The sequence below is a fragment of the Mchenga conophoros genome, linkage group LG13 (assembly GCF_057382185.1).
Source record: "Mchenga conophoros isolate Kocher_MC1m ecotype Shallow Benthic linkage group LG13, M_conophoros_male_GT1.1, whole genome shotgun sequence".
Lineage (NCBI taxonomy): Eukaryota > Metazoa > Chordata > Actinopteri > Cichliformes > Cichlidae > Mchenga > Mchenga conophoros.
Genome location: NC_140538.1, coordinates 2,784,985 through 2,798,698, shown reverse-complemented (window position 1 = coordinate 2,798,698; position 13,714 = coordinate 2,784,985). Strand labels below are relative to the sequence as shown.

General features: G+C 40.3%; 1 long non-coding RNA gene across 1 annotated transcript in view; it reads left to right on the top strand.

Annotated features, from left to right (window-relative positions):
* The first annotated feature begins 1,676 nt into the window (after positions 1-1,676).
* The window catches only part of LOC146560655 (uncharacterized), a 40,278-nt gene continuing 28,240 nt past the window's right edge, over positions 1,677-13,714 (top strand). Inside the window, exons 1-4 of the long non-coding RNA XR_014894774.1 lie at positions 1,677-1,900; positions 2,011-2,195; positions 6,989-7,140; positions 7,233-7,450. This is a non-coding gene — a long non-coding RNA (uncharacterized LOC146560655). The remainder of the gene's footprint in view (positions 1,901-2,010; positions 2,196-6,988; positions 7,141-7,232; positions 7,451-13,714) is intronic.

Below are 13,714 nucleotides of genomic sequence, written 5' to 3'. Positions count from 1 at the left end.
CCACATCCTGTTTCTGGTTAAAGTCTATCGGCCCATCCATCAGCCCCACCTTGTCCATATTCCTTAAAAATAATTGCAGTTGTCACTAGACAATAGTAATCCATAGGCTGTAATATATTAATGATGGACGTAGCCACCGAGACACCACCCAGTGGTGATGTCACTGGTTTGATCTGAGACCCCACTGTGGTCATCGCCATCCTAGTTTTAAAGAGCCATACCCCTTTTGGACAGGTGAACCACTAAATTATCAGGTAATACTATGGTAGCTAAGAGGCCCCGCCTTAATAATACAGATGTTGAGCCTTGATACAATTTAAGTTATAAAAACACATGTAGGTGTTTTGAAAGGAAATTATCTATAGAGACCAATCAGTTTGTGTATCAGCCTGTAAACGTGTTTATTTCTGCTGTAAAGGTTTAACATGGGAGTCTATGGGGACTGACTCACTGCTGCCGCCCTGCTGGGCATCAGGGGAACTGCAGGTTTCTTTCTTTAGAATCTATATTTGGAAGTTAGTTTAAACCTTTTTGGACTTAAATATGCCTGAAATATTTAACATTTATAGAGAGGGAAAAAGGCTTTGATTATATTTATATTCTTATTTTGTTCATAATAATTTATCTAAACATATTTTATTTAAATATGTCCTTTCTTTAAATCATAATTAAAATTAAATATTAGTAATATTAGTAATTCAAATCATATTATTTAATAGGATTAAATAAATGTAAACTGAAAAACAAACTATTCCTTAATTTTAAATATAAATGAAGAATTGAAATGGCACCAAAAAAACGTTTTTCTTAAAGTTGACGAAGAACTATAATTAGTCTTTCACTTAACTAAAATCAACCTGTTAGCATCACACAGTGTCCTGTTTTATCCTGCTTTGTCTCACCTGCAGACAAATGTAATTTACTGAGTTTTAAAACAGTGAACACAAACCTCTGGAGCCTGAGACGCTTTCATTAAAGAGTTATCGGCCTTTAGTCTTTAAAATCGTTTGGCATTAATCATCAGAAGTGCAGATACATAACTCTGTGTTGGCAGATTAATCAATCACAGTCAGGCGTTTTCAGCGGCGATGCGGCGGCAGATAAAATGTCAGCGTTTGAGCCCGGGGCAGTAGAAACAGGAGCAGCTGAGTGTGTGGATGCAGTTTGCTGCACTGAGCAAATCTCTCCAAATTTCAAGTCGATACCAGCTTGAGTTTCCACCGTGTTTCAGCTGCAAATGTCAGCGTGTGTGTGTGTGTGTGTGTGTTTAACAGTAGGTAACGTATTGACTGTGGATGAATGCATGAATGGATGGATGGACAGCTGGGTTGGTTGGTTGGTTTAGCAGGAACAATCGGAGGGCAGCAGGGTTAGCTGTGTTTCCATACAACAGATAACTGCCAGAGGGTTGAGGGGTGTGTGTGTGTGTGTGTGTGTGTGTGTGTGTGTGTGTGTGTGTGTGTGTGTGTGTGTGTGTGTGTGTGTGTGTGTGTGTGTGAATAAGGGGATGGAGAGAGCGAGAGAGAGAAGGGGTAAACAAGGCCCAGAGATCAGAAATCTGAACATGTGACCTCAATATCTCTGGTTTGAAGGTCGGACTGCATGTTGCAGAAAATTGGAGGCAGGATAATAACACGTACGACGTGTTTGTTTTCTAAATATACTTTTAGTTTCAGGTGAGGAAACAGCTGATATCTGTGGAGCACATATGCACTCCGGCGAGCCTCTGAGAATCAGGGTGGAGGGCGTCCATGCTGCGGTCACACAGGGCAGAGTGGAGTCAGACTCTTTGAGTCAGAGTCTTTGAATAAAGGAAAGAAATCCAGAAAAGCATCATCATCAAAGCTCATGTCCCCTCCAGCTCTGTGATGAGCTGATCATCTGTAAACGATCCCGGGAGGTGATAAACAAATATTTAAATCTGACCGATGCAATAATATTAACTGTGATCATTTTTTTGAAGTAAATACTCCACAGACCAACCTTCTTCCTTCCACCTGCTCCTCTCAGGCGCTGTCCTTCAGGACGTGCTGAGTGCTGATGAAGAGGAGGGAGCGGAGGAACCTTTTAAAAACTGAAGGTCACTTCTAACAAAGCAGCGCTTTGACCAGAGAAACAAATCTCACCCTGACTGTGTGCGAAGGTTCAGCTGCTGCGTGTTCCCGGGAGAAAAAGGCCACAACTTCAGAAACATGGTAACACTGCTCAGCATGTGACGTTCACAGGAGATACGTAAAAGTCAAACACTGGATCTGTACGTCTGACAACAGCTTGATACGATAATTATAACCAAGATTATTAGAATAATAATAAAATACACTTGAAACAAGCATTTTATGAAAAGAAATATCCTTATAAATATAATTAATAAAAATAAAGAAGTAAATATCTTCAGTTTTAGAACTCGTTCATCTAACGAGGCTTTGGATGATCAGTGAGAGTCGACTGTTTACAAAAATCAGTGTTTTTATATTTAACACCTGTGCTGTAGATCTGACGATGAAATCAAAGTAAACAAGCAAACGTGCAGTGGAAACTCAGCCAAACAAACTCAAAAGTCAAAACAAAATAAACATAAACACTAATATAAAAAGAAAAACGATGATGACAGACGTTGAACTTTATTTATGGGCAAATTAATGAGTTTCCTCAGATGTGACAGGATTTTGTGTACATGCACTTTTTGTTTACTGACCATATTCAAAAGTGAAGTCGTCCTTCAAAATAAGAGTACAAAGGTGTTTTGGTCCGGCTGCAGAGGCTTTTGTAGGACTGCTGTGTCGCTGTCTGCATGTGTCAGGTAGCAAATAAATGATTTTATGATTTTTGTTTTGGAGTTATTCCGTCTTGATTTGGACAGTTTGAGTCTGTGTGACATCTGGAAACATTATTATTACATTCTGTCCGCACTGAGTACTTTGAATCGTTGCCTCGGCCCTTACAGCGCGAGTCCTTCCTCTTCATGTATCTGCAGTCACGTCTCAACTTTTTACTTATTTTTAAGGATTATTTGATCAGAAGTTTATTGTTCTGGGATTTAAGCTCCATCTGCCTGTAGATCTGTGATTGGTCCAAGAGAGGGAGCCAAGAGAGAGAGAGAGAGAGGAGTTTACCCCTCCTTTACCTTCAGATAGCACCCCCCCCCCCCTCAACTCTACTGACTGCTCTGTGTGTGTGTGTGTGTGTGTGTGTGTGTGTGTGTGTTTGATGCTCATGCGGACCGACAGCCGAGTCTTCGGGTCACTCTCTGGGACGTCTCGGGACCCCGATCAGTCCTGGCTGAACGCCAGACTGTCTGGGGGGGGGGCTCTGTCTCAACAACACCAACACACACACACACACACATACACGCACACACACGCACACACTACATATCTTCTATTTGCATGTAGGTGCTGTGTATCGTGCACATTAACTTTGAACTCTCTTGTGCAGTAATAACTGCAGACTGCACTGCATTATGGGAAACATGCATGATGTCACTCTAAATGTTTAAATCTGTAGTTTTTTTTGTCAGTTTTGTAGTTTTACTGTCTTTGGAGCGCGCGTGTTTCACACAAAGTCACATCTGGACAATATCAGGTAATATTTTAAAAATCTGTTTCTAAATCAGTGGATTTGATCCTGTGAATGACCTTTAACCTCGTCCTGTGGTCATCAACATCCCAGGTACAGGTAGACTGCTTCACGTTAACGTTGGACAGAAGGTGTTTTTAGTGCAGGAAGCACTAACCTCAACTTCTTGTTCACTTCCTGTGATGGAACCAAGCGTCTGTGTTTGGATCGTGTCAGCGATGAGGAGCTAGCAACGCCATCCAAGCCACGACTGCAGACTCTCCTGGGACTGGCGCATGCCTGCTGCTACCATCACATGATCGACATGATTGACAGCCACGCTGCCAAAGTGGTCGCAAGAAAAATTAGTTTTGATTTAAAGGCTTTGTTGGAAGCACAAGTGGGTGATGGTCGCTGATGGTGAGAGGTCTTGGTGCTTAACTTCCTGTTTGGGTTTTTTATTCTAGTGTTTGAAGCTTTGAAAGATTTCGTTATTATTCTAACGCTGACTCTGATTTCGTGTCATATCGTTGAGATCCTGCTTCTGTTTGACTCTGTGGTTTTCTGATTGGCTGTCGTGCGATCCTGTGTTTTGGTTCATGTCTCCATTATTGTTTCACTTTGTGGTTTCTACTGAGAAGTTGTTGTTTTTATTTACTGGACTTGGTGCCTCCTTGTCTCTCACATCTTGTTGAGCGTTCATGTCAGTATTTGTGATGGTCTGCTCCTCCCTGATTGGTTCACCTGCTGGTCATTACTTCCTCACTTGTCCCACTGCAAATTTTGGGAACATATTTAATCTCTGAGATATCTCAACATAGTGAAATACAACTTTTTGGGCTTCAGTTAAAGAAACAAACGTGTAAAATGACACATAATGTTGTTTAAACCTCGTGTTTCTCTCGTCTTTGTTGCGTTTCCATATCTCAGCTTCGATTATCAAAGCAGTTCTTTGGACTTTTATATCTGGTGCTGTGGATTTATTGTGTTTGCCTTGGTAGTATTACGACAGAAATGTTTCCAGTAATGTTTTTATCTAAATATTTATATAGAATATGTATATTCTGTATTTAAAATAATATTTGAAATATGGAAAAATTGGACTCACTAAATAGTAAAACAATAATAATATTAATAACAATTGGGAAATACTCCCAAAAGATGTTTTTAGAGCAGATACTGTTGCACAGATTCATTTTGATACTTTCAGTTACCTGGATAAAACTGCATGTCAGAGCATTTTTCGATCATCAGCCCGCTGAGGCTGAAATTAAAAATACTAAAGTCTGATATGTAGCTTCATAATCATCTCTTCAACCACTCAGCCTGTTGATTTATGAATAGTTAACCCCTTTAAGTAAATCCCGTTTTTATGACCTTCCGGGGGGTAAAACAGGATTCTTGAAACTACCGGCTAAACGTTTTCCGTAACAGGAAGTGAAGGTTAGCGAACATCAGAGATGGGCAGTTACTGTAATCTGATTACTTTTTTCAGGTAACGAGTAAAGTAAGGGATTACTATTGCAAAAACAGTAATTAGATTCCCGTTACTTTCCCGTAGGAACGCTGCGTTACTGCGTTACTTAAACCGTGATTTTTTTGCGAGAATGTCTCATGACAGTGACGTAAGCGAGTGCGCCGTTCGTGGCAACAGCTGTGTGCAGATCAACAATGGATCACATATCGAGTGCAGAGAGAGTATGAGCGTGCAGCGTTTAAAGCGTGGAAGTACTGACCTTACTTTGAGTTTGATTCCATAAAAAGTGACAAAAACATTAGTGTCCGCTGTGCGTGGGAAGAAAACTTGTTTTTACAGCGAAAAAAACCCCTAAACTTCCAACAAGCACCGAGTAGCTACGACGTAATGGATTCTTCCACTGACCGCGGCACACCTGCACCAGGGTAAACCTCCGCCTACCCTGCTCCTGCTTTACAGGTGAAAATAGAGCAACAGGACCGCTGAGTCTTTGACTTTATTTATTTTCTGCTGTGTTTTACTTGCATCTATTTGAAAGACTGAGTGTAAACACAAAAATATTTTATTTTATGTGCTGGAATGTGCAGAAAATAGGTTTAAATGTTAAACTAATTTCTTCCCGTCAGAGAATGTTGCAGATAATTACATTTTTGCTTGATGCATAAAGTTAAAAGATTAAAACTAATAAAACAAGTTTTAAAAAGAGACTTTTCCATTTGATTACATTTTGTATGATGGATTATGCAGAAAAAGTAGAATTGGGCTGAAAGATCTATCGCTTTATCACCTCTTCAGGTTGTAAATCGTGTTTTTAAAAAGTAACTAAGTAACTAAGTAATTAATTACTTTTGAAAATAAGTAATCAGTAAAGTAACGGGATTACTTTTTTGGGCAAGTAATCGGTAATTAGTTACTTATTACTTTTTTCAAGTAACTTGACCAACACTGGCGAACATTAATGGAAAACGCTGCAAAAGCACACAAAACACAACGGAAATAGGAAAAAACACAAGGGAAGTGTTTCTGGGGAGACAATAACCCGACGCACCAGTTGCAGGAACTCAAAACATGGTGGGTGTGTCTTATCATGATTCATAAAATACTGATGACGGATTTTTGTGCTAATAGTTAGGCTAACACACTTACTGTTCATCTTTTCTTTCCTCACAAAATCGACAGATCCTCCGCTTTTAAGTGTCTCTCAGTTCTCAGCATTTTTTGGGTTATTGTCTCCCCAGAAACACTTCCCTTGTGCTTTTGGAAATCAGTTTTTTCCTTTTTCCGTTGTGTTTTGTGTGCTTTTGCAGCGTTTTTCTTATTGCTGGTGTTTTCTTTAGTTGCAGTCCGTTTGGCCTCTCAGGGCCACCGTAAGGTTGTCCTAAGATGGCACACTATCTCGTATCAGTTCAGTGACATAAATGCTAAAATGCAGATTTGATTTGAGTAAAACAACATTTTCTACTCAGCCTTTTTGCATTTCCTCATTTCTTATTTTAGCTTGCACATTATTTCTTTCTCTCAACAGGTGAAAAAAAAATCCTCCCCTGAAGTGTTAATGGGTAAATGTGACACTGCAATCAACACATCAGTGCAGGATTTTTACGCCCTCGAGCACGAAATAAAGAGCAAAGTAAAACAATAGTATTCACCTCATCTAATGAGAACCACATGCACCTGCTTTGCTTTGCTAGCTAATATACTGAAAGTAAAAACTAACAAGTAGCTAATTTTATTTAATGTGAGTGCATTTCAATACATTTAAAAACACATTTTTCACTGTCAGTCTTTGAATATTTCAGTATATTTTCCAGTGTGTGTCACATGTATGTGCGCTGTGTAGCAGCACAGTGTAAAATGACAGTACAATGCAGATGTGATGCTGTAAGTCAGTCGAGTGTATTTAATCGTGTTTCTCTGCTTGCATGAAATTAAATGTCATGTTTTCACCTCTTGCAGGTTTTCTGTTGACTGTTGACGATACTCAGACTCTCTCAGGCACTGTGTGCCTCACATTTCCTCATTCATGTCTGTTTAAGCTCTAATTCACACGCACTGAGGTCACACTCTCGGTTTGGAGCATAAAAGAGCAGCGGGACGACGGACATGAGGTTAGATACACAGACAGACAGTCATTAAGACATTCCTCTGCACGCCGAAGCGCTCACTCATCCCTCGGCCTCTTTCTTCTTTTGTATTTCAGCCACACACTCCTGAAGGCTGCTGGGAGAGGCACGGGAGGGCGTCTCTGTCTGGACCTGCGTCGCTATGGGTCTTCAGTCCAGCACTGCACAACAGCAGCAGCAGATTTGGAGGGCGTTTGGCTCGGTTCATCGGCTCTGAACGAGCGGCACCGCGGTGGCTCTGATTGGCTGGCTGGACATCCACTGAGCGCGACTTCAGGTGACGGAGAGGTTTAAGGTAAGACTCGTGTTTTCATACTGAGACAGCAGCTGTTGACTCTCAGCTCAGTCTGGCTGGTGTCTTCGGTGCTGTTATGCTGCTGAAACTTCTGAATTCTGATTGGTTGGAAGGTGTGGATTTAAATAACTGGAAACCTGTAATGGAGGCGATATTCTGCCAATATGAATCAGTGTGCTAGCAACAAACTGCAAGCAGTGACAGCCAGTCCTCAGCTAAGGAGAAGCTAGAGAGCTCAGGTTATTTCTGTAAACACCAGCAACAATCTAAGGAGGACAAACCAAACTGGACACCTCGATGGGTGATGTCACAGTGGTTCAGGCCATCCTTTATATACAGTGGATTAACTGTGCAATTTGGTTCAGATGGAAAGCTGAAAACAGATTGAAGGAGATTAAAAAGAAAAATTCAAATAAAAAGTTACAATTGGTTTTTTGTCAACAAAGCAAATGCATTTTTTCCAGTATCCAGCAGGGGGCGACTTCTCTGGCTGCAAAAACACGATTGTCTATGACAAAATTTATCTATGGACTCTATAAACACTTCCCTGATCATGTTTAATGAATATAAGATGAGTTTGTTTTGTAAATTATAATCCCAAACACCACTTTATTGACACTAAGAGCAAAACAGCAGCGTGTTTTTCAGGTAAGCTACTTTTGACTGATGAAGTCAACATCTAAAAGTCCAGCTGAAGGCTTTTTAAGCAGAACTTTGTTTAACCAACATTTCTGTCTGTTTTACAATTTGTAATATGGCTCCAAACACCAGCTCATAATTATCACCACTGAAACTTAGGGTTTACTCACACCAGAGCACAGTAGCCTCCCCGTGATGACCAACAATCAGTGGTTGCATTCAGTGTTTTTGCTGTCACAGACTGATTGGTAGAAAATGGTAGAAAAGCAACCGATCTGCAAACAGTCCAACAATCACTGTCAAATAATTACAGTCTGATTTATAAATGCAGGTTGTAAACAATCTAAGCTGGTCTGCATCGATTAACTCGGATCATCTATGACGTGTCTTTGCAGTAGGGGACTTGACTAAGCTGGATGCCAACTGGTTGTATTCTGGTTAAAGTCCTATAGTTAGTGGTTGGTCTTCGTCACTAAAGCACCCCTGTTTCTCCCTCGTGTGACTGCAGGATTAGCCGGGGCTTACATCTTGTTTTTCTTTCCACCAGTTTTAATAAATTAAACGTTAGCGTTCAACTGCTGAAATGCTCGTTTCAGTGGTGCTCAAGCGGGTTCTGGCAGCACTTCCAGCTACTAATAACTGGACTGTGATTAAATCTGTTGTATCAATTATTTGTGGTATTTTAAATAGCCGATATATTGGCTCACAAATGGAGTCATATTCTTTACCTGAGCCGAGCGTCAGCATCAGGTCACATGATGACGGCCTAAAGGCCTGTGCTAAGAGAGCAGGAAGCTAGCAGCTGGTTATTTAATGCAGCGGTCCCCAACCCCCGGGCCATGGACCAGTACTGGTGCCCGAGTCGTTTGGTACTGGGCCGCGAGAATTGAAGCTCAGGTGTGAAATTTATGGTTTTCAGGGTTTTTATCGTTGTTTTTTTTTTATTGTTTTTATCGTTAACTCTGTTTCCCTGTTTTTTTCTTTCCTGTGTGTTATTAATAAATATTTTTTTGGTACCGGTACTGGTTTTATTTGTAGCATTTATCCGCGACACCTTAAAGGTCAGTCCGTGAAAATATTGTCAGACATAAACTGGTCCGTGGCGCAAAAGAGGCTGGGGACGGCAGATTTAATGTATTGTGAAATATGTCGTTGGTGAGTCCTGAGTGAGCGGACACCAGCTTTCCCGGCTCATCGGCCTGTTTGTTGGCTTTGCCTGTGAATCTAAGCTCACGTCCAGGTGTTTGATGAAACTGCCGCCATTACAGCCCCTACAGAGCTGCTGAGTTTGTGTGGTTTGTTGGTTTGCTGGCAAAGTGGTTTATTTACTTGTATTACACTTTTCTTTTCAGTTCCCAGCCACCAGATGAGTGTAATTTGTTTTTGAACACCACAATTAGATAGAAAAACCATGCATAACTAACGTTTCACAGAATAATGCATAACGCTCTTATCATATTATAAATAACTCATACTGCCAACCATACAGCCCCCCCCCCCCAAAATGAAACACCTTTCAAATGCAACAATTTTCCAACCCCCGCATCATTTTTAAATCTAATTGTTTTATGTTAATTTTGTGCAGTCACATCTTTTCAGGCCCTGTCTGTGTGTTTCTCCCTCATCCTTTAAAAATCAAAAACAATGCGAGGCCGCGATTTTAAACACGTCGACTTCGAGTCAAACGAAGGTCAGCAGGATGGCATCGTAAACTCTTTTCATGGTGTCGTAGATTTAAATGTGAGGGACAAGGAAGTGAAAGTAACTTAGAGTAACCCCAATTATGAATGATTAAAAAACTTAAAAATTGACAAAGAAACCAAACCTGCAGAAACAAATCAGGGGATCCAAACAGTGGGAGCTCTGAGGAGGCCAACAACAGGAGTTAAAACCTCAAACAGGCTCAAAACTCAATTATATCACAAAAACTCAGCGCAGTAACACAAACCTGGCACCGTGTCATCTTGTGTATTTAGCCGTCGAGTTCATTAGTTCATCGGGATGGTCTTCACTGTGAGAGCCACGGATCCAGACGCGGCCGCCCAACACTCCCATCCGGCCTTTTAAAAACACCTTTTTCCATTTTAGGAGTAGGACCAGAGTTAGCGTGCAGTCAGGGTTTTTATTCTTCTTTATTTTGTTCATTTTGTTTATATTGTTTAATTTTCTTTGTCGTTTAATGTATGAGATTTATCTGTTTTTTACTGGAGAGCACTTTGGTCACTGGTGTTATTTTTGCTCTATAAGTAAAGTTGGATTTTTAGAGTGAACTTTTTACACTAATGCAAAATTATGTTTTAAGTCATTTTATTAATCTTGCCCACATGAGGTCACACTGGACTCGTGTCTCTCATGATGACAGATGAATTGACAGCTGTGACATGTTGTGATTTGGTGCTGTGTGAATGAAACTGAATTTAATTAAATGTTTGTGTTTGCATCCTGCAGTGTAAGGAACTGTCCCACTATTGCATGTTAAAGCATATCTCAGCATTACAAGTATGATCGATTTCACACCACAATGGACTTTTCTCAGGTTATAAACGTGTTATAAACGTGTAAACAGTGTTGAAGCTGCGTCAAAAGTGTTGCTGGGGTTTGATCGCTTAAGCGAGCCAGAGCTTTGGGCTTACTCCAACACAAAACTGTGGTCTTAAAATGTGTTGCATCAAATTGATAAATAACTGAAAGTATATTGAATTTTTTAGATGTGGCATTAGGAAAAAGAGGAGCCTGGACCTCGAACTAACGTGGACGGCATCACGAGGGTTTCAGTCCTGCTCTGTTTAGGCTTTTTTCATGAACGCAGCTTTTCAAACTCACGTGACTTGACGCTGTTGTCATTGGTTAGTGATTCTAAAAATATTTGCAGCAGTTTATGACGTACGGCTCATACAAACTCAACCGAGAGCTTAAACTGGAAGTAGAAACGGAGAGCTAGTTTTCTGTGATATTCACAACACATTTCACCTGAATAACTGTGCGAATTAGATGTAATATTTATCTTTTGATTACCAATAAAGTCAATGTTACTGGATATTTAAATATGAACAAATATTCTAAAAATCTAAGATCAAATAAAAGCACATTAATACATTTAGAAGCACCAAACATTTAAGAGTCGTAGTTCCTAAATTTTAAGGCTTTTTGTCAATTTTCCACCAATAATTCATTAAGTTGACCTTAAAGAGCTAAATGGATGTAAGCTACATTTTTTTATGGATCGTAGACACGACCCCACTCCACACCCCCACTGAGTTTTATCAGCATAAAGTCAAAACTTGAAAATGAGCTGTGGTGTTGACAGAGGGACACGAATGCACACGAACGCTACCAAAAACAGAACCTACTGATGATAACGATTTCAACAAAGGATTTAAAGAACGTGCAGAACAAATTTTACCAAGAATGGTAATTTTACTCTTTCACAGTGTAAGCATGCACGTCTTTATTAAAAAGAGCAAAAAATAATAGAACTTATATTTTATTTACAAAACACGAGCAATAACTGATGTATTCTTCATTAAAGAGAAAAAATAGGAGTGACTTGAAATGAAAATGTGATTTCTATAACACATTTTCTTACACTTAAACAAAAGAGAAACAAAGACATGACCACACGAGCTGTTAATATAGACAAACTTAATGAATTATTGATTAACAGAACATTAAAGCATACACTGCTGAACACGGATATGCACCCAGAGGAATTAAAGATAGGATAGGAAAGCCTGAATAATGCATTGGGATATGGAAACAGTTGTGATGGATCTGAGGTCTACTCTAAGCCAGACTGGATCTAATCCTGGATCTGAGACCCCCCCCCCCGACCCGTTCACCCTGCCCACAGTGTGGCAGGTGACTCGTGTGCAGGATACAGGTCTGGTATTCAGCATGTGACAGACAAATATACTGTATTTTACCCCAGCTCAGTCTCTATGTGAATAATATAAACATGCATTGCTACACTCATTTATTCCCTTAAATCCATGAAGCTGTTTGGCACAGTAAATTCTGCATAACTGAATAATATAGCAAAAATAACTTCCCGCCGGCTTCACTTATCTATAGTATTTCATTCTTTATCGGTGCTCCATCACTGCTCCAGATCGCCACTGAGGCACATGATTCGTGGTTGAGCGTGTCCGAAGGAGGCCGACTGCTGCTGCGGTGTTGAAGTTAAAGAAGCGTTGACTTGGAAATACTGGACACCACCAGAATGTAGGAAAAAAGACTAAAACCTCAATGCAGTCCCACATAAGACGAGACAGCGGGACAGGTTTGTGCTGTTCTATGTTAAAGCAGATGCTACAGGTTTGATGGTTTGGACGGAGCTGCTTTGCAGGCAGGAGAGTTTCAAAGTCTGTGTAATTTATCTGAACATACTCTTTGTTATCTGCAGCCTATCTGTAGACGCTACATCTAGAAATCTATTCACAGACAAGAGCAGAAGCATGTGGATGATAAAACAAACACATAACCACGTATCCCGTCAAACTTAAAGAACACAAACTCTTCCTAATATTCAATTTAATTCACTTAAATTTATATAGAGCCAAAACACAACAGCAGTCACATCAAAGTGGTTTATAATGTAAACTAAAGAGCCTACAGTATCCTTATGGGAACCAACTTATTAATTAATGTCCTCTTTAATGCACATTTGTTTTTGGTCTATCTTTTGAGCTGCCCCGTTGTCGAGGACACATCCTGGGCTTTCTGGATATCTGGTGTGTTTGAGTGACCTCTTTTAGCTCCAAAAAGGAAGGAAATCACAAAAAACACTTTCCCTCCATTCTCAGGAGGAGACGTCTGAAGTTAGGCAAACTACTTTTAAGTCTCTTCGCTGTGTTTTAAGTTTGTTACATTCATATTTTCTGATACTGATCGTCGTTTTCCTGTTACTGAAACACATCTGGATCCCTTTCCAGAGTGTTACTGACACTGGGATGCAAACATGGATCGGATATGTGGACCAGTATAACTCAGAGTTCTTCTGCAGTCTCCTGTTTGGTTTAGCGTGTGGATAGTTGATGGCATCATCAGCGTACATCTGTGAAGTTGTAGCAGGTCGTTCGCTTTAATTCAGGTTGCTAACATACAGAGTAAATAGCACAGGACCAAATATGTCAGCATACTGGTCCATGTGTGAACGAGCTGCTGTGGAACTGTTCAGTTGGGGTCCATGAGGGGGCAGTAGACTCCCTCCTGGACCACCCGATGGTCTGAGGTTGTTTGTGCCGGTGTGTTTGGGGGAGTCTAAAACGTGGAGGTGGAAGGGAAATGAAAGCAGAAGAGCCATGTGCTGGTTGTTGTTGTTGTATGAGGTGTTGGATAAGGAGATCTGACCTTAAATCTGGATCATAAAATGGAAGTAACAGGAAGTTTCATGGGATTAAAACCGAGCTGAGGTCGTTCAGCAACAGACAAAACACACGTGAGTGCAGGTTTGCTTTTCAGACTTCACTGTAATGAGATTACAGGAGCTCTGCAGTCTCTAAATATTGTTGCATGTTATTATTTCAGTCCGATTCTGGAGGTGAAAGACTAACAACAGTTATTGTATTTTTAAAATCAGCGATCCCTTTACTCCCAAACACACAATCGCTCGTGTAGGTTTAAATC